General features: G+C 42.8%; 1 protein-coding gene across 1 annotated transcript in view; it reads right to left on the minus strand.

Annotated features, from left to right (window-relative positions):
* The window catches only part of LOC124008058 (interleukin-1 receptor accessory protein-like 1-B), a 460524-nt gene that overhangs the window by 230595 nt on the left and 217231 nt on the right, over positions 1–12698 (minus strand). The gene's annotated exons all lie outside the window — the stretch shown is intronic.

Consider the following 12698-nt stretch of genomic DNA (forward strand, 5'->3'; position numbering starts at 1 on the left):
TTCTCACCCATCCAGGAGGAATGTAAATGATGCGGGAGGGATGAACCTGGATATCACAAATTACCGATGGCGACGGCAAAAGAAAAGTGGGGAAAACGGAGGTGGACGGGAGACGAAGGCTAATGCAGAACGGCAGTTCTGAAAGTCAACAGCAGTGAAGATTGAGTCTTTTGTTTCGACACGTTATGCAGATACGGCGCAAGCTAGCAGAAAATGACTTGCCAGAATTGACATTTTGTAACTGGTCAGACCAGATAGAGAAAAGCCTATCAGCCCAGAGGACTACAACTGTGACTGAAAGCTGTGAGGGTATAATGTAAATACCAGGTCTGGCAACCCAGTCATGTACAACACTATGGCACCATACTGTGTGGTACAATTTCACTGTGCTCAGTCTAATAATCACTGTGTGTTGAATCTGTACAACTGTTCAATATCAATTGGCCCACACCAGCAGGAACTCCAGTAGCATGGTCACATGAATGAGCAGGGAGTTTGAGTCGATTGCAGTATAACCCTTCCACAGCCATAGTAATACATCAGTCATTAGAGCTGGTTGAGGTTTTTTATGGCTCGGTAAACAGGTTCATGTTTGGCCTTTGACACCAGATGAGTGATTCTTAGGCAAGGATCCATGGATTTTTGGAATCAATGGACAGAGGTATTGAGAGTGCAGGGAATTCCATACAATGTCGGAGGGAAAAGCCAGCCTAATGTGATTAATGAGCTCAATCAGTGTGACCTTTGATCCGTCTATGCATGTATAGCTAATAAGATTGTCTCCACTCACGACTATCATCAGTAGCTGTGTAGCCTTGTTCTTCAAGAGGGTGAGCACTGTATCAATTGGCCCATAATATCAAATCCTTCTGGTCTACAGATTTCAACAAATGACAACGTTTAGGAAAACCTCATTGGGTAATTTCAGGGGCGCAAGCTGGTAACACAGATTTGAGGCTGAACCAACAACCAATTATAAACAAGTGGAATCCTTTTATAATTGCCACGGCATTAGCGCAGCCTCGCAGACTAGCAAGCAGTAAGCAAAGGCCCGGTCGGTCCATAGTCAGACACACCCTCTACTGGGCACCGCGGTCTGTCCGATTAAGTCTGCCCATTTTATGAAGCGGAGGATGCAAATGCAACATGATGTGGAGATTATCCCAGACAACCTGCACCAGATGGACACCTGAACAAATGAGATCCCCCGGGTCCGCTCCCCCTGTTAAATATTCTGGGCAGTGCTGATAAACTCGCCCGGTGGGAGAGAGAGAGAGAATAGTGTCAGCCTGGCTGTTGAGTGATCGATGGCCCGGGCCAACACTTTGTCCTACGATGTCTTTCCAACGGTTCACATCCGTCACACTGCCTTTTAAGCCAGAGAGCCAGGAGGATGGAGAACAGTAGCACTTTGTTCTCAGTCAGTAGCACTATCTATACTGTATATTCATGAGCAATGTGGCCAGGACAAACACACCGCTTTCAGTCCACTGTACATCAATTACTGTATACTCATAACTAAATGTCTACTAGACAGGAAGTATAGGCTTCTGTATACTGCAGTGGTTCCCAACTCCGGCCCTCCAGTTCCCTCAACAGCACACGTTGTTGTTGTAGACCAGGACAAAAACACCTGGTTCAACTTGTCAAGGGCTTGATGATTAGTTGACAAGTAGAAACAGGTGTGCTTGTCGAGGGCCACAACAAAAACATGTACTGTACTGTACTGGGTCCTTGAGGACCGGAGTTGGGAAAGACTGGCATAGTGCATACTAAAGTATTCAGCTGAGTATACTTTTGGATGTATTGGTTATACCAAGGTAATACCACAATATTAATGACAGCATGTCAATGGGAGCTGACGAGAGGCTGCTGTTCAATGTCAACGTAATGACAGACAGATACCATGCAGTTCATATTAGAGTGGAGAACACCTTGGCTGACAGTTTGCCCACAGAGAGCAGGAGGGCAAATGGAGGATTTGTTTCCATAATAGAAATGGTTGTTGGAATATGCGACAGGGAAGGAGGCCATGGCCAGAAGGGATACATTTTTTTGTGATACATTTTTTGTGATATTGACGGCAAAAGTAGTTTTTGCGGCATTTTAGCTAACCCTTTACCTAAACTTACCCTAATTCTCCTAACCTGCTATGTAAATTCCCTTAACCTGCTGCTTAAGTTATCCTAACCTACTACAAAAAGTCAAATCTGACCAAAGCTGTATCCCATCTAGTCAAATCCAGGGTAGGAGTAATGACTACCTCACCTTATTAAAATAATGACCAACACAATGTTGCCTGTATTGTTGTATCAGTATATAGTACAGCCACTTTTTACAAACATGTCAAAAATACCTATTTAGGGTGTAATGTAATTCATAATTTTTAGGACAAGGTCATTTTTCAGGAGCTTGATAAATTATTAATCACACATTATTGTAATTGAAATTAGATACCAAGGGCCCAACTTGGCAAAATCAACTTGGCAAAATCATTACATCCATTCTTAATTATTCTCTCCTAACCTGATTTTTATGACATCATCTCCCTTGTTTTGGTTGAAGAGAAAGATGGAACATAATTCCCTCTACTTTAACTCAGTATCTGTTCCCTGTGATACTATAGCTCCAAGCTGTAGAATTAATGTGAAACCATTCTCCTCAGACCGCAAGGTACCTGTGGGATTAATTCATTACTGAATTCTTAATTAAAAGATCTGCAAGTTCTACTTTAATAGAGCAGGAAATTGAACACTTGTTGATTCTCATTAGAGGTATACCCTAAAGTAATAATAATGTAGAAACATTGTCACAAATGTTTACAATAAATCCCCTTCACTCAATAAAAAGATAACTTGGACAATTGTCAAACTCCTTTCAACCCTTAACACATCACCTTGTATTCGACTGGACTATACATCAAAATCTCACACACTGGTGAAACCAGTGCCATGGACAGCGGGCCATGACCTTTAGCTGGACCTTGCTGGTACATCAGGCTCCACCATGAGGCACGCTAGCCCAACTCAGTCCAGAGCTCGGCAAACAACCAGCCAGCTAGCAGCTGCCAAATCAGCACTGATGACAACCTGCACCCAGTGGCCAGACAGACCAGGGCTACAGATTACCCATAATCAGTATTTTATGGTCAGTGCATTATTTATGACCCAAGCGAAGGTCAGGTTGGCATGGCGTGCTTCGGTGGGAGGCGGTGAGGAGTGGTGGGAGGACTGAGGCTCTACCTGTGGCCTGCTCCATAACTCATCTGTCAGCACACGAGGCCAGGTGATTAACTGCCCACTCCCAAAACCTCACTTTGGGCGAACAGGCCTCTACTTAGCCTCTGTCTCTGGAGAGAAGGCCCAAAGTGTTGAGTTTGTCAGCCGCTTGCGGATTTCACGTCTCCGTAAATGACTATGGAGAGAGACACATGTTGAGCTTCTATTCCAGCGATCATCAACTAGATTCAGCCGTGGGACGACCTTTTCTTGAGTGGATGGTCAGGGGGCCAGAAAATAATTACAAATAATTTGTAGATTGCAAATGGACCGCAAGAAGCACAAACAGGTATAATACTTGACTAAAACATAATCATAATCAAACCCCGCTTACATTTGAATACGAAAACATATATCTCTCTGTAATACATTGGAATCATTTGGAATAAATGTCCAAAATTACAATCACTTTGAGCTGATTTCCTGGTGTTTTTGCAGTCATTAAATGTCTCTCCCCAAACAAACACACACACACACACACACGCACACGCACACGCACACGCACACGCACACGCACACACACACACACACACACACACACACACACACACACACACACACACACACACACACACACACACACACACACACACACACACACACACACACACACACACACACACAGTTTCTTTCTCTCTATGCAGGATCTGTTATCCAAGAGGGAACTCTGCTGCATCATTAGCATTATGTGACTGGTTATACAGCACCTGAATTAACTACTTTAGTCACAACACATTCTTTATGTGACTGGTTATACAGCACCACAATGATCTACTTTAGTCACCACACCTTCATTATGTGACTGGTTATACAGCACCTGAATTAACTACTTTAGTCACAACACATTCTTTATGTGACTGGTTATACAGCACCTGAATTAACTACTTTAGTCACAACACATTCTTTATGTGACTGGTTATACAGCACCTGAATTAACCACTTTAGTCACCACACATTCATTTTGTGACTGGTTATACAGCACCTGAATTAACTACTTTAGTCACCACACATTCATTATGTGACTGGTTATACAGCACCTGAATTAACTACTTTAGTCACCACACATTCATTTTGTGACTGGTTATACAGCACCTGAATTAACTACTTTAGTCACCACGCCTTCAATATGTGACTGGTTATACAGCACCTGAATTAACTACTTTAGTCACCACACCTTAATTATGTGACTGGTTATACAGCACCTGAATGAACTACTTTAGTCAACACACCTTCATTATGTGACTGATTATACAGCACCTCAATGATCTACTTTAGTCACCACACATTCATTTTGTGACTGGTTATACAGCACCTGAATTAACTACTTTAGTCACCACACATTCATTTTGTGACTGATTATACAGCACCTGAATTAACTACTTTGGTCACCACGCCTCATTATGTGACTGATTATACAGCACCTCAATGATCTACTTTAGTCACCACACATTCATTATGTGACTGGTTATACAGCACCTCAATGATCTACTTTAGTCACCACACCTTAATTATGTGACTGGTTATACAGCACCTCAATGAACTACTTTAGTCACCACACATTCATTTTGTGACTGGTTATACAGCACCTGAATTAACTACTTTAGTCACCACACATTCATTTTGTGACTGGTTATACAGCACCTCAATGATCTACTTTAGTCACCACACATTCATTTTGTGACTGGTTATACAGCACCTGAATTAACTACTTTAGTCACCACACATTCATTTTGTGACTGGTTATACAGCACCTGAATGAACTACTTTAGTCACCACACATTCATTTTGTGACTGGTTATACAGCACCTGAATTAACTACTTTAGTCACCACACATTCATTTTGTGACTGGTTATACAGCACCTGAATTAACTACTTTAGTCACCACACATTCATTTTGTGACTGATTATACAGCAGCTGAATGAACTACTTTAGTCACCACACATTCATTTTGTGACTGGTTATACAGCACCTGAATTAACTACTTTAGTCACCACACATTCATTTTGTGACTGGTTATACAGCACCTGAATGAACTACTTTAGTCACCACACATTCATTTTGTGACTGGTTATACAGCACCTGAATTAACTACTTTAGTCACCACACATTCATTTTGTGACTGGTTATACAGCACCTGAATTAACTACTTTAGTCACCACACATTCATTTTGTGACTGATTATACAGCAGCTGAATTAGCTACTTTAGTCAACACACCTTCATTATGTGACTGGTTATACAGCACCACAATGATCTACTTTAGTCACCACGCCTCATTATGTGACTGGTTATACAGCACCTGAATTAACTACTTTAGTCACCACACATTCATTATGTGACTGGTTATACAGCACCTGAATTAACTACTTTAGTCACCACACATTCATTTTGTGACTGATTATACAGCAGCTGAATTAGCTACTTTAGTCAACACACCTTCATTATGTGACTGGTTATACAGCACCACAATGATCTACTTTAGTCACCACGCCTCATTATGTGACTGGTTATACAGCACCTGAATTAACTACTTTAGTCACCACACATTCATTATGTGACTGGTTATACAGCACCTCAATGATCTACTTTAGTCACCACACATTCATTATGTGACTGGTTAGCCAGCACCTGAATTAACTACTTTAGTCACCACACATTCATTATGTGACTGGTTATACAGCACCGGAATTAACTACTTTAGTCACCACGCCTTCATTATGCGACTGGTTATACAGCACCTGAATTAACTACTTTAGTCACCACGCCTCATTATGTGGCTGATTATACAGCACCTCAATGATCTACTTTAGTCACCACACATTCATTATGTGACTGGTTATACAGCACCTCAATGATCTACTTTAGTCACCACACCTTCATTATGTGACTGGTTATACAGCACCTGAATTAACTACTTTAGTCAACACACCTTCATTATGTGACTGGTTATACAGCACCTGAATTAACTACTTTAGTCAACACACCTTCATTATGTGACTGGTTATACAGCACCTGAATTAACTACTTTAGTCACCACACATTTATTATGTGACTGGTTATACAGCACCTGAATTAACTACTTTAGTCACCACACCTTCATTATGTGACTGGTTATACAGCACCTTGAATTAACTACTTTAGTCAACACACCTTCATTATGTGACTGGTTATACAGCACCTGAATTAACTACTTTAGTCACCACACATTTATTATGTGACTGGTTATACAGCACCTCAATGATCTACTTTAGTCACCACACGTTCATTATGTGACTGGTTATACAGCACCACAATGATCTACTCTATCCACCACACCTTCATTTTCTTTATCTGCACATCTTATGCAAAGTTTTTCATTCCAGGTGTGATGGAGAACTCCAATCTCATCCATCTGACTGAGAGCTTTTGGCAGTGCCGTGGCTGCCCTAACTCTAGCAGTGGTCCGTCTTGCTCTATTACACAGTCTCTAATCCCTCAGTGAATGGTGCCTTGAGGGAAATCATTTCATCCAACCCTGTATTTTCAACTAGATTCCATGACTTTATGAAACAATTTGTCTCTTTCATTTTACCGTGGCTTTATTCATTTGTCCTCCTAAAGCCTACGGGCAAAATGTATGGCCACTCAGAAATACCATGCATACTAAAACCTATACACTGAGTAGGCCTATATCCGTTTGGTACAGACATATTTCAATGAGAGAGTAAAATGGTCAAAGTTCCAAGTTCCAAACCACTTTGATTCTTTCTCTTTTTTCCAAACGTCTGAATAACCTGTTCATGTTATGCTTCTCCTCCCTTGAGTGACAGCTGTAGTATAGGGGTTGTCTCGCTCAGAGTTCTAGCGTTTGTGAATAGGGGGCTGCGATGGAGGGATGGGAAGAGGGCGAGGATGGGGGAGGGAGCCAGTGTCAATTGGATTCTGCTGAGGAGGAAAGTGCATTCTGACATTTTGTCTGGCAGATAAAAACCCCATCTGATATGACGAGAGAAGGTCAGTGTCTCTACTGTCAGATACCGCTGGTCCAAATCTAGTTTGATGCCTTTCTCTCAGCCTGCCTATTTGGCTTGGGAGGCATAGTGCAGATAATAATAATAATAATAGATTTATTTTATATAGTGCTTTCATTTCAAACAGAATCTAAAAGTCGCAACAACAACAAAAAAGGATATCAGATAGCAGATTCCCTTCAAACTCAACTCTGGACCAAGAAGCCAGTTCCACTGCAGTTTTTCATTCTTCCTCTCTAATCAGGGATTGATTTAGACATGGGACAACTGGTGAGGGAAATGAATATCAGGTAGAACAGAAAACCAGCAGGCTCCGGACCTCGTAGGGTCACAGTTGAACACCTCTGCTGTAGCCTACTGGTGATTCCAGAGTCATTTTGTAATATTACAATATACTAATAATATCTACCATACACTCATGTCAAATGTTCACGGCAGTGGAGGCTGGTGGGAGGAATGGAATAAATGGAACGGAGTCAAACGTGGTTTTCATATGTTTCATGTGTCATGTGTTTAGGCTCCCGAGTGTTAGAGGCGTCACTACAGGGTAGCCTAGTGGTTAGAGTGTTGGACTAGGAACCGAAAGGTTGCAAGTTCAAATCCCCGAGCTGACATGGTACAAATCTGTCGTTCTGCCCCTGAACAGGCAGTTAACCCACTGTTCCTAGGCTGTCATTGAAAATAAGAATTTGTTCTTAACTGACTTGCTGAGTTAAATAAAGGTAAAATAAAAAAATAAAAACTACAGACACCCTGGTTTGAATCCAGGCTGTATCACAACCGGTCGTTATTGGGAGTCCCATAGTGCGGCGCACAATTGGCCCAGTGAGGTACAGGGGCAAATTTCCATTTGTGAAATTAGTAACATGACCTTTCAAAAGAATTGTCCTGGGTGCGAGGACAGGTGAGGATGTGGCATCACCCAGTAGCCGACTGGTAACTCCACCCATCTCCTCAGCCAATCCCAGCCTCAGATTTCCTCCCGCATGCAGCCTCTGGGATTCAGGCTTCAGGCTTAATCAAATGGAACTGAGGCAAGAGCACAGGACAAATCTCCAATCAGCGAAAGCGTGAAGAGTGTCTAACAGATTGATGCAGACCTTAACACATGCATCCGCTGGATTAAATCCTATTCCAATCACATCGAGGGTGCATCCCAAATGGTATCCTGTTACATATATGGTGTACTACTTTTGACCAGGGCCCGTGCACTATATAGGGGATAGAGTGTTATTTGGTAAGCACCCTGAGAGAGGCCTTGGGAAAACTCACAAAAAGCACACAAGTGGCTGGCTGAAGTATTAGGACGTATATTTGTGTAATAGCTCACCGTCAATGTATCGTTACTGTCGAGTGGCAGATATTAAACAGAGGGCAAAACCTCAATATTACACAGTAGTCGTTCTGTAAAATGGTCACACAATATATGCGGTGCCACAGTTGAAAGGATCACTTTGTGGTACCATGAATGTCTTTCAGACACAGTGGAATGTCGTTTTTACTTCCTAGACAAAACCTTTACACCTGTGTCATTCCAAAAAACTATAGTTCACTGCTTCCTCAAGATAAAATAATTGACTCTAATTTGCCTAACAATGTACTTCATCATCCTTTTTAATGGACCATGTATTCTCTGATGAGTTTAAATAGTAGGAAGATTCCATAATTCATAGCGAATTAATTAATAAAACATTTCTCACATCACACTCAAGGCCATAACATGAGGTGTCCCCTGTCTAGTAGGAGCAAGGTAATACGTTAAAATTGGGAATGTGTGTGCATGTGCGTGTGTGTGTGCGCATGTGCGTGTGTGTGTGCGCATGTGCGTATGTGTGTGCATGTGTGTGTGTGTACGTATGTTTTCCTCACCAAAGGGCAGAGAGAGAAAGCTACCATTTGTTACTAGAAAGCATTTACCACCAAGAGGTAATTCTGTCTCCACACACTCACTCACCTCCCAGCCTCACACAGACAACAGCCAGGTGCCTGCCAGGTAGACATAACACAAACACAGTCTAGAATGCATCATACACTCCACCTCACCTCCCCCTCCAGTCCCCCCTCCCTCCTTAGTCTCTGGCTCTGATTGGCTGTGACGGCGGGGCTGGATCAATGGGACAGGGCTTGACTGGTGGCAGAGTGACGGAGTGTTTCTGGACGTCCCATTTTACTGAGAGATCACCAGCTGGGCCCTGCAGCGGAATACTAATCCAGTCTCTCCTTCCTCTGGTGACAGCCAAGGCATGGTAGGACAGGACATGCCTTGACACCATTAATAACACGAAGGCTCTGAATGCATGTGAACAGCCAACTGCTTACTGCGGATTCCCCCTGAAATATTCCCCCATGTGGCTCTGTGACATTTCTCTGTTTGCTGGCGTTAAGCATACCAAATCAAATCAAATTGTATTAGTCACATGCGCCGAATACAACAGGACCTTACAGTGAAATGCTGAATACAACAGGACCTTACAGTGAAATGCTGAATACAACAGGACCTTACAGTGAAATGCTGAATACAACAGGACCTTATAGTGAAATGCTGAATACAACAGGACCTTACAGTGAAATGCTGAATACAACAGGACCTTACAGTGAAATGCTGAATACAACAGGACCTTACAGTGAAATGCTGAAGACAACAGGACCTTACAGTGAAATGCTGAATACAACAGGACCTTACAGTGAAATGCTGAATATAACAGGACCTTACAGTGAAATGCTGAATACAACAGGACCTTACAGTGAAATGCTGAATACAACAGGACCTTACAGTGAAATGCTGAATACAACAGGACCTTACAGTGAAATGCTGAATACAACAGGACCTTACAGTGAAATGCTGAATACAACAGGACCTTACAGTGAAATGCTGAATACAACAGGACCTTACAGTGAAATGCTGAATACAACAGGACCTTACAGTGAAATGCTGAATACAACAGGACCTTACAGTGAAATGCTGAATACAACAGGACCTTACAGTGAAATGCTGAATACAACAGGACCTTACAGTGAAATGCTGAATACAACAGGACCTTACAGTGAAATGCTGAATACAACAGGACCTTACAGTGAAATGCTGAATACAACAGGAAATGCTGAATACAACACAGTGAAATGCTGAATATAACAGGACCTTACAGTGAAATGCTGAATACAACAGGACCTTACAGTGAAATGCTGAATACAACAGGACCTTACAGTGAAATGCTGAATACAACAGGACCTTACAGTGAAATGCTGAATACAACAGGACCTTACAGTGAAATGCTGAATACAACAGGACCTTACAGTGAAATGCTGAATACAACAGGACCTTACAGTGAAATGCTGAATACAACAGGACCTTACAGTGAAATGCTGAATACAACAGGACCTTACAGTGAAATGCTGAATACAACAGGACCTTACAGTGAAATGCTGAATACAACAGGACCTTACAGTGAAATGAAATGCTGAATACTGAATACAACAGGACCTTACAGTGAAATGCTGAATACAACAGGACCTTACAGTGAAATGCTGAATACAACAGGACCTTACAGTGAAATGCTGAATACAACAGGACCTTACAGTGAAATGCTGAATACAACAGGACCTTACAGTGAAATGCTGAATACAACAGGACCTTACAGTGAAATGCTAACTTACCAACAGGACCTTACAGTGAAATGCTAACTTACCAACAGGACCTTACAGTGAAATGCTAACTTACCAACAGGACCTTACAGTGAAATGCTAACTTACCAACAGGACCTTACAGTGAAATGCTAACTTACCAACAGTGCCGTTTAAAAAAATACAGATAAGAATAAGAGACAAAAGTAACAAGTAATTAAAAAGCAGCAGAAAAAAATAACAATATATAAAGGGGGGTGCCGGTACAGAGTCAATGTGCCGGGGGACCCGGTTAGTTGAGGTAGTATGTACATGTAGGTAATGAAAGTGACTATGCAGAGATGACAACAGAGAGTGGCAGTGGAGTGGAGAGGGGAGAGGGGAGGGGGACAATGCAAATAGTCTGGGTAGCCATTTGACTAGATGTTCAAGAGTCTTATGGCTTGGGGGTAGAAGCTGTTTAGAAGTCTCTTGGACCTAGACTTGGTACTCCAGTACCGCTTGCCGTACGGTAGCAGAGAGAACAGTCTATGACTACCGTGGCTGGAGTCTTTGACAATTTTTAGGGCCTTCCTCTGACTCCGCCTGGTATAGAGGTGCTGGATGGCAGGAAGCTTGGCCCCAGTGATGTACTGGGCCGTTCTCACTACCCTCTGTAGTGCCTTGCGGTCAGGGGCTGAGTAGTTGCCATACCAGACAATGATGCAACCTGTCAGGATGCTCTCGATGGTGCAGCTGTAGAACCTTTGAGGAACTGAGGACCATGCCAAATATTTTCATTCTCCTGAGGGGGAATAGGTTTTGTCGTGCCTGCTTCACGACTGTCATGGTGTGCTCGGACCATGTTAGTTTGTTGGTGATGTGGACACCAAGGAACTAGAGGTTCTCAACCTGCTCCACTGCAGCCCTCTCAATGAGAATGGGGGACGTGCTCGGTCCTCTTTTTCCTGTAGTTCACAATCATCTCCTTAGTCTTGATCATGTTGAGGGAGAGGTTGTTGTCCTGGCACCACACAGCCATTATGGTGGTCTGCTTAAAACATGTTGGTATTACAGACGCGGACAGGGAGAGGTTGAAAATGTCATTGAAGACACTTGCTAGTTGGTCAGCGCATGCTCGCAGTACATGTCCTGGTAATTCATCTGGCCCTGCGGCCTTGTGAATGTTGACCTGTATAAAGGTCTTACTCACATTGGCTTCGGAGAGCGTGATCACACAGCATCGGTACAGCTGGTGCTCTCATGCATGTTTCAGTGTTATTTGCCTCGAAGCGAGCATAGAAGTAGTTTAGCTCGTCCGGTAGGCTCATGTCACTGGGCAGCTATCGGCAGTGCTTCCCTTTGTAGTCTGTATTGGTTTACCACATCCGACAAGCGTCAGAGCAGGTGTAGTACGATTCAATCTTAGTCCTATATTGACGCTTTGCCTGTTTGATGGTTCGTAGGAGGGCATAGCGGGATTTCTTTTAAGCTTCCGGGTTAGAGTCCCACTCCTTGAAAGTGGCAGCTCTAGCCTTTATCTCAGTGCGTATGCTGCCTGCAATTCATGGCTTCTGGTTGGGGTGTGTACATACGGTCACTGTTTGGATGATGGCATAGATTGCACTTATTGATGAAGCCAATGATAGATGTGATGTACTCCTCAATGCCACTGGAGTAATCCCGGAACATGTCTCCTGTTCCTACCTGGTTAACGTGTCTCCTGGTCCTCCCTGATTAACGTGTCTCCTGATCCTCCTTGGTTAACATGTCTCCTGGTGCTCCCCGGTTAACGTGTCTCCTGGTCCT

Source organism: Oncorhynchus gorbuscha, linkage group LG21, assembly GCF_021184085.1.
Source record: "Oncorhynchus gorbuscha isolate QuinsamMale2020 ecotype Even-year linkage group LG21, OgorEven_v1.0, whole genome shotgun sequence".
NCBI lineage: Eukaryota > Metazoa > Chordata > Actinopteri > Salmoniformes > Salmonidae > Oncorhynchus > Oncorhynchus gorbuscha.